The sequence below is a fragment of the Narcine bancroftii genome, chromosome 1, assembly GCF_036971445.1.
Source record: "Narcine bancroftii isolate sNarBan1 chromosome 1, sNarBan1.hap1, whole genome shotgun sequence".
Lineage (NCBI taxonomy): Eukaryota > Metazoa > Chordata > Chondrichthyes > Torpediniformes > Narcinidae > Narcine > Narcine bancroftii.
Window position 1 is genome coordinate 53,254,662 of NC_091469.1, and position 14,962 is coordinate 53,269,623.

Sequence of the window (14,962 nt, forward strand, 5' to 3'; positions counted from 1 at the left end):
GGTGCAATAAACATGAGTATATTTGAACTCAACCTAAAAGTGTTTACTCTATTTGACCTCAGGATTCGACATTGGTGATAAGGATGAACTGAGATTCTTAATATTTAGCTACACAGGACAAAATATGGCATATGTGGAGGAATTGAAGCCACAGGAATTAAAGGTTTGTCTCCATTCGACCCAAGTGAAAAAGCAAGCATAGTTAGCGCTCGCTGGGTGGCTTGGTTCAAGGAATTTGATTCATATGGTGACAGTTTGGGACTGTTTGTCAACGGGACGACGCACAGAGGAGGGTTCTACTATTGTATACTGCTGGACCTGCAGTGCAGATGATTTATAAGATGCTGGCCAACACAGGGAACAAAGCTGATTATTACAGGGCCATTGACATCTTGAAAAAACATTTTGTTGTGGAATCAAATTCCACATTCCAACGCCATGTCTTTCGACAGATCAAAAAGAGGGACATGGAAACTATTGTTCAACTGGTCACACAACTCAGAAAGGCGGCCGAAGGTTGCAATTATGGAACGGATTTGGAAAACCAGATTCGAGGTCAAGTGGTACAAAGTTGTATATGAAACCACGAGACACAAGTTGTTGGAGAAAGGTGCAACACTCACATTGGCAGAAACATTGACAATAGCAGCATCAGTTGAAGCAGTGGAAACTAATTTTCAGACTATAAAATTGGATAGACCCAGCTGGATGTGATGGCACAGTTTTTGGTCAAGTTCATAAGATATTTACTGCCACAAGCAAAGGACAGGAACATAGTAAGCGCACTAGTTATTTGGAATGTGATTGATGTGGCAATATCGGAGATTTTGGCAAGGATTTGTGCTCTCTAGCCAGAGGTCAAGTGTGTAGATGCTGTGGTAGAAAGGGTCATTTTGCCAAGACATGCAGAGCTCCACTCCAGGTAAGAGATGAACCCAAACATACAAACAATTGTGGAAGGAAAAGGGGGATGAGAGACGGACGTAGGCTGAGGAACGAACAAAATGTACGTCATGTTGAAAAAGGCTCATGTGAATGTGAACGTACACAAACTAAGACAAGATGTGCTTTTGCCATTAACAATAAACATGCAAAAGCAAAGGTACCAGAAGTGTTTGGAGGTGTGAAGGTTGACATCATGGTGGACAGTGGGAGTGACACCAACATCATAGACAGAGTATTGAGGGAAGAACTGAAAAAGTAAAAGATAAAATGTACAACTAGAAGATGTGAGAAAAAGTTGTTTGCATACACCTCACCAAAGCCACTTCAAACAATAAAAGGAAATGTCACTGTGTAAAAGGAAATGTCACTGTGTATATTTTAATGAACACTTGTATACATTGTTATTGATATGGCTCATGGTGCAATAAACAAAAAGTTACCAAAAAAAAAGCCACTTCAAACAATTAGACACTTTATAGCAGAGTTGCAGGTGGATGTCCAGAGTAATCTTACATCATCTACCCCCACCTACCACTATGCCAGTTTGATGTCATAGAGGAATGAGGGGAACCTCCACTGAGTAGGAAGTTGGCCCAGGCAATGGGTGTATGGCGTGGAGGCCTAAATGTGAACTCAGTGCAATCCTATATTGATTTGAAGGAGGAATTCCGGTCAGTTTTTGAAGGATTTGGAAAACAAAAGAACAGGCAGATCAAACTGAAAATAGATCCAGAGGTCAGGCCAGCAGCATAACCCATGAAAAAGGACACCGATTTGGCTGAGGGAGAAAGTAGAAGCAAAAATACATGAACTTATCCAACAAGACATAATTAAACCGGTGGAGGAACCAACACATTGGGTCAGCCCAGTTGTTGTAGTCCCGAAACCCAATGGAAAGATCAGAATATGTATTGATATGAGGAGAGCAGACAAAGCAGTAGTGAGGGAAAGGCACCCCATTCCTACAGTGGATGAAGTCCTACAGGAACTAATGACAAACAAAGTCTTCTCGAAGTTGGATTTGAAATGGGGTTTCCACCAACTGGAACTGGAGCCAGAGTCAAGAAAAATCAGTACATTCATCATACATTGTGGATTGTTTAGATACAAGAGGTTACTATTTGGTGTAAATGCTGCTCCAGAGATCCATCAACACAAAATCCACAAAATAATCCAAGGAGTTCCAAGCAGAGCTAACATCTCAGATGATATCATTGTCCACCATGCCACACATGATGAGAGTCTGAGACAGACATTATCCTGATTGAGAGATGCGGATTGACAGTGAATGCAGACAAATGTTTGCTGGGTGTATCTGAGATGGTGTACATGGGTCACAAGCTGACTAGTGAAGGGATCAATCCAACTGAAGATAAAATCAAGACAGTTGCAGAGGTTCGAGAACCAAGGAACACAACAGAAGTGAGGAGCTTCATGGGCCTAGTGAACTTTTGTGCAATCTAGCAACTATTGCAGAACCACTGAAGAGGCCAACAAGGAAAAATGCTCACTTTGTGTTTGGACCCAACCAAAGGAAGGTTTTTCAGAAGTTGAAAAGAAGCCTGATGAGTGCACATACATTGGGATATTTTGATCCAAAGGCTCAGACACAAGTCATAGCTGATGTTAGCCCAGTGGGACTAGGAGCAGTCCTAGTTCAGAAGCAAGGGGAACAATGAGGGTGATTGCATATGCAAGCAACTCACTTACTGATGTTGAAAGATGTTATTCACAGACAGAGAAGGAGGCCCTGGGACTCATATAGGCCTGCAAACATTTCCATGCTTATCTATGTGGCATAGATTTCCAGACCACTGGAAGCCATTTATTCTCTGAGATCAAAGCCTTGTGCTAGAATTGAAAGATGGATTCTGAGACTACAACAGTATCGCTATAGAGTGATTTACATAGCAGGGAAAAACAATATTGGTGATTGATAATCAAGGTTGCTCAAAGACGATGGGGTAAAGGACTCAATGCTTGAGATGGAGGCTGAATCATTCGTGAGATTCGTTGCAGTGAATGCTACACAAACCAAGGAGATCGAGTAGGAATTGTGCATGGATCCAGAACTGATGGACATTAGGGACTGAATCAACAGTGGTGACTGGAACAGCTGTTAAAACAAAACCTATGTGGCCATCAGAGATGAACTGAGTACAACTGGAAGATATGTACTCAGGGAAAGCAGTTTGTCATTCCACAGAAATTGAGAGGGAGGATGGTAGCACTAGCTCACAAAGGACATTTGGGAGTTGTTGGGACAAAACAAAACCTCCATACAAATGTTTGATGGCTAGGAATGTAAAAAAGATTTGGAAAAATATGTGAGATCATGTCATGGGTATCAGGTAACAAGCAGACCTAACCCATCTGAACCATTACGAAGCACACTGCTACCAGCAGGACCATGGGAGGATATTGCAGTCAACCTCTTGTGCCCATTCCCAACTGGAGTGTCGATTATGGTGGTTGTCGACTATTACAGCAGATATTATGAGAATGTCATAATGAAATCAACATCAGCAGAAAAGACTATCGCAGCACTGAAGGAGATCTTCACCAGACATGGCTTACCAGTGACTTTGCATTCAGACAATGGATCTCAATTCATATCAGAGATATTCCGAGAATTCAGGAGAACCATTGGTGTACACCACCATGAGATTACACCAAAATGGCTACAAGCCAATGTAGAAGTTGAATGTCAGAATCAGTCACTGGAGAAAAGAATGAGAATCGGTCAAGCAGAAGGGAAAGACTGGAAAGAAGTTTTTTTGACTTGCAAACAGAGTGACACCACATAATACAACAGGAAAAAAGTCCAGCAGAACTCTTGTTCAGAAGAAAGATCTGAGTCAAAATGCCACTGGTTGTTGACATAGTGAATGACCAGGAAGTGGAAGACCACTGATGCTGAAAGAAAAGTGGCAACATATCTCTATGTAGACATGAAAAGGAATGCCAGAACTTCACAAGTAATACCAGGGGATGAGGTACTGGTGAGGAAAGAAAATCAGAATAAAATGGAAACACCATTTGTTCCCTAATCATATATTGTGGTGTCCAGAGAAGGAAATCAGGTGATGGTCCAGTCACCAGAGGGTATTATTATGACAGAAACACTTCATAATTGAAAAAATATTATCGTCATAATGCTTCAATGATGTTGTCACCACACGCGAGAGAGCAGAGCCGAGATGACCAGCTTAATGGACCTGGAATGAACCAGCTGAAAGAGAAACTTCTGGAAACCAGCATCAAAGTGACAGACAAACTGAGCAGGACATCGTGGTCAGCAGTCCGGAAGCGGGCCATACAATACCAGGAGATAGACCGCAACGTCAGCGATGACCACCAGTTTCAAGACTTCATGATGTAATAGCGTGGAGAACTTTGTATTTTATATTTTGGAGATCTGTATTTTGTAATACAAAATAGGAAACTATATGATTTGGAAATTGAAGTTGATATTGCTATTGAAAATAATCAGTATCAAAAGTTGACTGCTTTAAAAGCAGTTTAAGCATTATTCATTTATTTGATGATACTTTTATTTGATAAAGGAGGGATGTCGTAGTGAAATAATATAGTTCAGCTATCAGCTATAATGCCTTTCAGGATAATATAGATTGGTTAACAACTGTAATGGCTGGTATATTGCACAGGACCACGAGGGAGTAGAAAACAGTAATGGTGGAATAAACCTGAGCATATTTGAACTCAATCTAAGACTCAGGATTTGATACAATCTTTAAAAAAAAATTAGACCTACAACACATTTAAATAGGCTATTTCAATCCCACAAGTCCATGCTGATTAATTTACAACCAATTGACCAACAACCCCTGATACATTTTGAATGGTGGGAGGAAACCAGAGCCCCCAGGGAAAACCATGCATACACAAGGAGAACATATAAACTCCATACAGAAAGCACAGGATATGATCCCCCAATTCCGATCGCTGGTGCTGTAAAAGCGATGCACTAACTGCTACGTCAACCATGCCACATTGGGAAGGAGGAATAGAATCCTGAAGCAACTCTTAATTCAAGAACAGTATTTTGTTCAATGGCTAACAAGGTCTTATTTTTCACACTGTGAACTATATCAATCAAAATACATGCAAACATTTCCCTATTAAATATACATAGTGGCATTTTCTCCCCTTTTCCCCCCCTACCTTCCCTCCCCCCTTCCCACCCCCCCCTCTAAACCCATTAAAAGTTCAACATATACAATGCAATAAAGCCATTAAACAATGTCATCACACAATGAAAATAAACAAGAAAATTGTGTCATCTACACTGGATCAAGTCATTTTGTCTTCTTATCATTTTAGGGGGTGGAGGTCCGAGGTAAGCCCTCTCTGTTATGTTCCATGTACGGTTCCCAAATTTGTTCATATAATGTGACTTTATTTTTTAAATTATATGTTATTTTTTTCCAATGGAATACATTTATTCATTTCTATGTACCATTGCTGTACTCTCATGCTCTCTTCTAATTTCCAAGTTGACATTATACATTTTTTTGCTACAGCTAAGGCTATCATAATAAATCTTTTTTGTGCTTCATCCAGTTTGAGGACTAATTCTTTACTTCTTATATTACTTAGAAGAAAGATCTCAGGATTTTTTGGTATGTTCCTTTTTGTGATTTTATTTAATACCTGATTTAGATCTTCCCAAAACTTTTTCACTTTCTCACATGCCCAAATTGCATGTACTGTTGTTCCCATTTCCTTCTTACAGCGAAAACATCTACCTGATGATGTTTGATCCCACTTTTTTAACTTTTGGGGCATGATATATAAGCTGTGTAACCAATTATACTGTATCATACGTAACCTTATTACATTCTTCATAGTTCCAGAGCATAACTTTTCCCATGTTTCATTTTTTATCTTTATGTTTAAATCTTTTTCCCACTTTTGTTTGGGTTTATAGCTTATTTCATCATTTTCCTTCTTTCAGTTTGATGTACATGTTCTTTATAAATCTTTTAATTATCATTGTGTCTGTAATCACATATTCAAAGCTGCTTCCTTCTGGTAATCTCAGTCTGTTTCCCAATTTATCCTTTAAGTAGGCTTTCAGTTGATGGTATGCAAACATTGAACCGTGAGTTATTCCATATTTGTACTTCATTTGTTCAAATGTTAATAAATTATTTCCCAAAAAACAATTTTCTATTCTTTCAATTCTTTTTCTCTCCCATTCTCTAAAGGAAAAGTTATCTATTGTTAAAAGGATTAGCTGATTTTGCGTCATTAATAATTTTGGTATTTGGTCATTTGTTTTTTTCTTCTTTTCTAAGTGAATCTTCTTCCATATATTGAGTAAATGATGCAGTATTGGTGAGCTTTCATATCATATCAGCATTTCATTCCATTTATAAAGTATATGTTCCAGTACCTTCTCCCCTATTTTATCTAGCTCTATCTTAGTCCAATCTGATTTTTCCCTTGTCTGATAAAAATCTGATAAATACCTTAATTGTGCTGCTCTATAATAATTTTTAGTTTGGTAACTGGAAATCACCTTGGTTGTACCTCTCTGTTAATTTATCTAACGCTATCCTCAGTTTCCCCTCCTTTCAATAAAAATTTACTTATTATTCTCTATAGTCCAGTCCAATTCTTTAATGGACTGCACTATTGTAATAACTTTTTATTCTTGCAGTATAGTAACTGTGAATATTTATAATCAATCTTTTGTTTTTATTATCTCTTAATGAATACTATTGTAGTTCCTTTTACTACAAGCTGTTTTACTGCAACAAGTGAGAATTTTGATGCATAGAGTACATGACATTAAATTCATTATCATTAACCTCAAGGCTGAGGATGGGCATTTTTGTAAGTAATGGAGAGTCAAAAATTATGGGGAATAGACAAGAAAATAAAGTGTTGGCCAAGATCACCTCTGCTCATCTGTAAAGTCAAGATCAGCTCAAGTCAATTTTTACCCCATAAGACCTATTCTTGATTCTATTTTTGATGTTCTTAGATAGCCCTTTTACAACTTTCAGTCATTCTCACAGCTTTCTTCTTTTAATTTCAGATCATCAGCTAACTTTGATGTGCTACATCATGATCTTCTAAATCATGGATATAATTCACAAATAGTTGAGACTAAAGGAATGAACCCATGTTACCCATTTATTACAAATATATCATAATTTATCCCCATACTAATCAATTCTCAAACCTAATATTATTTGTTTCTGTACAACCAAGAAGAAAGCTTCAAAAGGCTCATTTTTGATGTTGGGTGCACTGTGGTTGGAATGCTTCAAACTTTTTAAGAGTACAGGATATTTTTTAAACAAGCTATTTCATCACGATCCATTCTTTTCAGCATTTGTGGGATACTGTAGGTATGAAATTGGCAGGCATGGCTCAATTTCAACTTCACTATATGGAAGGACATTTCAAGCATGACATTTGATGGATCCTGCAGCTGGCTGCATAACTTGAAAAGGCAGGATATAGAGTGCAGATGAACAAAGTTGCCCTTTGATGTAGTGACTGCTCCCTTGACGTCATGCTGGGAGTTGCAAGGATATGCAGAAGCAGCCATCTTCTCCTGCTGGCAAGTGGAGAAGGTTGCCAGCAACATAAAATAGGCTTGGCTGGGGAGGCAGGTTGGGGTGGAGGGGTTCACCATGGAATTGAGCAACAGGGATTCAGGATCTTGCTCCCAGAATCATTGCTGCATGCAGTTCAATGGCTTCATCCCATCAGGAGAGCTGGAATATGATGTGATCCACATATTACTCTGCAACATTCACACTGTCTTTAGTTCCAACAATTCACTCCTTGCACAATCACACTGCAGGTAGATGCATCCCTTCTACACATGTCAATAATCCCACCTACCACTGCCTTATAATCACATCCTTAAGCAATAACCTTTCTCTCTCTGTCTCTGAGTGACTCTCAAAATCCATTTCAGTCATGGACCTATTATAATCTCTTGTTGCAGGAGAATGTCAGTGGGACATAGAGGCAGCTCTGCACAGATATCAGTGCTGATCCTTGCAAAGGAGATCCTGCAGATAACCAAGATGGCCACCTGCCATCGTGACTTAATGAGTTACAATATTTGAGTTTCATAGCTCCCCAACAACAGAATTCAGTATAATTCAACTTCTCTGCTAGAACTGAAAAAGAAACTGCTGGAGGAATTCAATATGCAAGCAACAGGTAACACAATATCCATAGAAAGTAAAGGGTAACGAATGTTTCAGGCCTGGGCCCTTTGTCTGAAATGTAGGTTACCCTTTACTTCTTGGTTAAATGAGAGCGTCCATACATCAGTCAGAGCAGAGATACATGCAGCATGACTACATCTGTTGAGGCCTGCAAATACAGTCAAGGGTTTTCCCTACTGGTGTCTCTCCCAGAATATGACAATAAAGGAATTTTGAATTTTGCATCTTTATCCTGTAATATCACAGCTCACCTACATCTGTATTTTCAGGATTCCTTCTGAAAAATTTTGAATTCATAGCCTTGCTCACTTGGCAACCTTACTTACCTCCCAGGTGCTATTCAATGAAACCCCCTCATTTTTATCTGTGGTATTAATTCATCTATTTTGTTTTGACACCTTTGTTCTTTGAAACATAATACCTCTCTTTTTCTACTTTTCCATTATCCCTTGATGTCAAAATATGTTTAACTCTCCCAATTTGCCGATCTGCATGAGTGTTAAACTGCCTTTACGTTAACTTTACTTGAATCACTCCATCCTTCATCAGTGCCTTAAAGCCTAAACTACTGTACTAATTATTTGATTTACCAGCACACTGTTCCTGTCCAGTTTAACAGAAAGCTATCCTAACAAAAGTGGTCCTTCCAGCTTCTCCATCCCTTTAGTTTTGATAAAGGGACAAGACCTGAAACATTGACTGTTTCCCATCCCTGCACCACCCATTTCTACCTCCTACCCAAGATCCACAAACCACATTTTCCAAACAGACCCATCGTGTGCTCCTGCCCCACCAATTGGTCTCCACTTAACTTGACTCGGTTTTGTACTCCCTGGCTCAGTCTCTTGCCATCTACAAGGACAAGATTCCTTCACTTCACCTACCAGCCTCTGCATTCAACACATCCTCCTCCACCATTTCCACCATGTACTATGTGATCCTAAAACTAGACACATACTCCCCCTCCACCATCCCTTGTCCCACATGTACTGTCATGAAGTACCTCGAGAGGCTCATCATGGGGCACATCAAACTCCTGCTGGCCTCATCAGTGGACCCCCTGCAGTTGGCATATAGATCTTACCACTCTATGTACAATACCATCACCACTCCCCTCCATCTAGCCCTCACCTACCTGGAAAATAAGGGCACAAATTTTCAAATGCTGTTTATTGACTTAAGTTTGGCATCAACACAATCATACCTCAATACCCATTAGGGAGGTTGAGCCTACTGTGTCTAAACACCTCCCTCTGCATTGGATTCTTGACATCCAGTCGGGGAGACCTCAGGCAGTCCAGATGGGAAACAACACTTCCAAGACCATTTCACTGAGCATGGGGACACCCCCCCCCCCAAACCAGGGCTCTGAGCCTCGTCCACTACTGTTCAATCTGCTGACTCATTACTGCTGCTAAACTCAGCTCAAACCACATCATCAAATTCGCTGACAAAATGACCGTGGTGACCCTTATTAGTAAGAATAATTAGTCAGAGTACAGAGGTGAGGTACAGTCATTAATAAAACAAAAAAGATGGTTGTTGACTTCAGGAGGCCTGGGGGGAAATCACTTTCCATTGACCAATGACAGCTCTATCACTAAGGTTGTCAAGAGTAGCGAGTTCCTTGATGTGCACTTGACAAAGCATCATAACTGGCCCCTTAACACCTGCTCCATAGTCAAGAAAACCCAGCAGTGCCTCTACTTCCTGCAAAGGCCGAGGAAAGTTCATCTCCCACCCTCCATCCTCACTCCATTCTACAGAGGATGTATTGAGAACATCTTGTGCAATTGCATCACTGCCTGGTTCAGAAGCTGTACTTCCTCAAACCGTAAGACCCTACAGAAGATAGTGAAGTCAGCGGAAAAGATTATTGGGAGCTCTCTTCCAACCAGAAAGGGCATCTACAACACATGAAGAATGCAAAAAAACAATAAACATTGTGAAGGACTTGACACATACCTCATGTAAATTTTTCTCCCTTCTGCCATCTGGGAGGAGGTACAGTAGCACTCAGGCCCTTATGTCCTGATTGGGCAACAGTTTTTCCTCCAAGCCGTCAGGCTCTTGAATTCCCAGAATATATGTGGATATAGTGTACCGTGGATTTTTATTGTATAATTCTTAATGTTTTAACTTCTATTTTAACTTATATTTATGTAAATCTGCTCTATGGTCCTGGAGAAATTTTATCTCATCTATCCCATGCAATGCATGGTATGAATAACAAATAAAGGTGACATGACTTGACTTGCCCACTCCTCGCTCCCCAATTGTTCCTTTGGTACCTAACCCTGTGAGTGCAGAAGATGCTCCACTTGCACCCACATTTCTTCCCTCCCCACCATTCGGAGCCCCAAGCAGTCCTTCTAATCGATCATTCATTTGTGTATTTGCAGAGATCATTTATTGCATCTAGTGTACCCAATGTGGTCTCCTCTACATTGGAGAGACTGGGCACAGACTGGGAGATTACTTTGTTGAGAACCTTGGTTCTCTCTACACAATACCATGAGTCTCCCAATGGCCACCCTTTTCAATTCCCAATCTCATTCACTTGCTAACATGTCTGTCCATGGTCTCATACACTGACAGACCAGGCCACCTGCAATTTGGAAGAACAGCATCTCATCTTCTGACTGAGCACCTGCCAACCAGATGGCATTAATAATTAATATTGACCTCTGGCTTTCATTAAAATCTCCCACATCCCCACCCTCACTTCTTCCCAATCACCTTCCCCCAGCTCTATCTCTCCCTCCCTGTCTCCTTTCACACAGAAATCACAAATTCTCACCTCACCCCTTATCTTATCCAATTAACACCTTTTGTTCCCTCATCCAGCATTGTCTGAATTTTAAGATTTTTTGAGATTTCCTGCTTTTGGCTCATTCTGCTTATTCCTTGAAGAAGGGCTCAGGCCCAAAATGTCAGCCATATATATCTTTGACTTTTATGGACACTGAAAGATTGTCTCAGTACCTCTAGCATTTTGGTGTGTTTTTTTACTGAATCTTTGTCTGACTATTTATGGGTGCTGTCTGACCTGATCTGTTCCTCCAGCAATTCTTTGTTAGATTCCAGCATCTGGAGATTTTATGTTTCCTTCTATTTTGCAAGTTAGTTTCTAAGCTGAATAAACCACATACGTCATAATTATGGTCTTCTACACCAAACTTTCAGCAGTGCATTATATTTCCTAATTTGTTAGGGCCTATGCTATTTTCTGTGTGGCTCAGATAACAACTCTGAGGTTGTTACATGTGAAATTCAAGTTCAAATTCAAGTTTATTGTCAGGTATATTGAAAATGCAGAGATAGCGGTTGTTTTGTGTGTAGACCAGTAGACATTTTGTATATAGTACAATAAGTAAGACATAATATAAGTGTCCAGTTATAGAGAGAGATTCATTAGTATGAAATAAAGGTAACATCATTTTTCTAGTTTGCATTAACATGCTTACCTTTTTATTTTAAACTTTAAAAGTTTAATTTTAAATGTTTACCTTTTTATTTTGTGGTGACCTTTTCAAACTCTCTAACCTCACAACTAATTTTATTCACATTGTTAGTTCTTGAACATCATATCTAGGTTTTTCCCTGCCCTACTATGCACTCTTTCTCAGCCACAAGGAGCTGTCTTTAACCTCTGAACCTAGCAGTCTTCCCACTGCTGCCACAGTGAACAGTATCAACATTCTGAAGCGATAGTTTGCATGATTGCAAGTAATGCTTTTCTTCCATATCAAAATGTTTCACAAATTCAATCTAATGTGAAGTTAACAGGTGGCCCTGTTTACAGAAATATAATTTATGGGAACACATCAATTAAATTGATATGTAGCAAAACAATGAAGAGACAGATTGAAGAGTAAGTTTAGGATAGATGGATACTTGGTTGCTGGTCTGGACAGGAGGGCTTAAAGGTCTGTTTTTGTGCTTTATAAATATATTAAGATCAACCGTGATATTTTAAAACACTAGTTAAATTTATTTTCATCATTGTAAACTGAAAGTACAGTTTAATACAATATTTCAATTAAAAAATAAACAATAATACTAGAAGAATTTTACCTTAACAATAAAAAAGCAAGAACATATATTCTTATTTTTTAATCACTCTTCAGCAAGTTTCTACATATGTGTGCCAGATTATTATTATATTTAGAATAATAATATTATTGTGGGTCATTTTGATTTCACAAGGCAATGAAATGGTGAAGGATGGATTTGAAATAGTCAAAAACCTTAGTAAATTGGATATTCACATACACACCCTATAGAGCAGGGGTGTCAAACTCAAATTCACAGAGGGTCAAAATTAAAAACTTCGACTAATTTGTGGGCCAAACTAAATATTTATTGAAAATTTTCAACAACATCTGCATGTTTTCTCTTCTTTCAACATACGTAATATTAAACTTTTTCTTATTAAAATAAATTTTTAATAATAGTTTTGGTTAAACTCTTTCCAGAAGTATTAACAAATGAGAAATAAAATATTCAATAAATAATATTTCTCTATAGCCTTTAAGCTCCTTTTAAATGTATTTTTTTTCACAAGCCAACAAGTCAAAAAAAAACAACTTGCTTCAATGAAAATCCAATCTTTCAACTATGAACAGTCCAAAGTTAACCAAAGAAAATATTAATCCAAGCTTAGCTTGCTACACTGTGATTTACTTTGATGCACCTGGGTCTAAACCAGATACTTGGCATCTCTTCTTAGATGCAAGATCATCAAACTGTGGGGTCAGAGTTTGCCTCCCACCTGTCTTGAAAGGTCCTGTTTTCTGTCTTTCGTTTGGCCATTTTTCATAAGGGGTTTATTACATGTGAGTTGGGCGACAGGTCACAGATGCTAATGAAAGTAAAGAGAGGAGGTAGGGGCGATTAGCGGGCTGACGGGCCGGCGCCAACACATTTGCAAAGCATTCTGGGATTTGTAGTATTAGCTGTGCATGCGCTATATTGGCGCAGCGGCCAGCGGGCCAGCTCTAATACATATTTGATATGATCTTGCGGGCCAAATATAATTATATCACGGGCCAAATTTGGCCCTCGGGCCTGAGTTTGACATGTGTGCTATAGAGCATAGCAATAAACAAAGCCAATGAAATATTAAACTGCATAGCCAAAAAAAAATGGAATAGAAGATGGAAGCAAGTTGTGACTTGATGATGAGCTAATTGAATCTTCAACATAAGGGAGATATTTAACATTAGATAGAAGCAACAGAAAGTTGAAGATTTGGATTATGATGAATTACTGAAGAAACCAGAGCTTTACTGCCTCGAATGCAAATGTCTGAGAGATTATCTCATATAACTATAAAGTGCAGTGATAGGAGTGGAATGAGTAAATCCAGATTGTTACTTCAAATCAATATCGACATGCAATTTCAAATTAGTGAAAAGTACATTGAAGATGGTTCAAGAATTTCATTGCACGATGTATGGAGGCAAAAAGACAGCTCCTTTTCTTTAATTCTTTCTGAAATAATTCGAGATTGACTGCAAAGATCTATCTTGTTCAATGAAGGGTGGGTTCTCTTTCTGATCTCTAACCTTCTTGGACTCATCAAAAAACTGTATGCAACAGAACAGCTTTTTACAACATACATTTTTGCAAAATAAAATAACATAAAATAAATAAATAAAATAACAATGTCAATTGAATGGGTAAGAAACATTTGAAAATTGTTTGCTTTCATAGATTGTTCAACATACTATGATTTATTTAATCCATAAAATGTGGTTAATTTTATTAATGAAGTCAAAGAAGCATAACACATAACAAAATAGTAAGCTAAATTACCTTGACTGAATTTCAGAGTTGTGACGTGTATTTCAGGAAATATTGATTAAGTAGAACATTTAGCTCCATTTCCCAATGAAATAATTTTTTACAGTGCAAAAGGATGTTGAACAAAAAATTTGGTAACCTTGGGATATTAATAATGCATGCACAGGATATTTCTTCATCTTGTTGCTTTCTAAAATTGAGCAATTGACCTAGTACATCAGCAGATCATCTGAAGATAAAGCAAAGGACTCATTCAAGGTATAGGGTTCTTATAAAGTAGGATAAGCAGTGATAACAGTAAATTATCTAACTTAAAATTTGCTGAGTATTCTTAAAGTTCAGATGAATTAAATATGAACTGTATGGATTAATTCTCTTAGATCAACAGTGGCATTTTCTCTGTCTCATAAAACATGACAAAGAGAGCATGTTTTATTCAGGGTGTTAACACCTAATTTTAAACATACATTTTCATGTATTTTTTGACTTACACTTTCAATTCTTGATATTTAAAGTGAATATTTTATGTAAAGAGTAATTTTGGAAAGATCACGCAGGAAATTGCTGTCATTTATGTCAACTGCTCAGTTTACACAAAATCTTACTGGGAAGATTGCATATGCTTGAAAATCAGTGAGGTGAACATTTGATTTAAATGGGCATTGTTCTCCTCTTATGCAGTTTGTGTATATGCAATGCTTTCTTATTGTGTCCTCTTAACATTAACAATGGGAATTGCATTCTGAACTAAAAGTTTTTTGGATTAAAGGTAGAACAAACCTCCAACTTTCTTTTCAATTAGTTCATTGGATGAGGATGTTGCTATTGATTGTCTATCCCTCATTGTTCCTGATCTGAGGAGGCAGTTAAGAGTCAATCAATTAGATGAATTCAGAATTAAATCTAGGCCTGACAGGTTGAGGATAGCAGATTTCCTTCCCTGAAAGACATTCATGAAAAGTGCATTTTGTGACCATCAAATAGTTTCA

At 38.2% G+C, this 14,962-nt stretch overlaps 1 long non-coding RNA gene across 1 annotated transcript; it reads left to right on the top strand.

Annotated features, from left to right (window-relative positions):
* The first annotated feature begins 3,847 nt into the window (after window positions 1-3,847).
* LOC138736605 (uncharacterized) lies at window positions 3,848-7,146 on the top strand. The gene is made up of 2 exons (XR_011340451.1): window positions 3,848-4,323; window positions 7,013-7,146. It is a non-coding gene; the product is annotated as an uncharacterized lncRNA (long non-coding RNA).
* The last annotated feature ends 7,816 nt before the right edge of the window (window positions 7,147-14,962 follow it).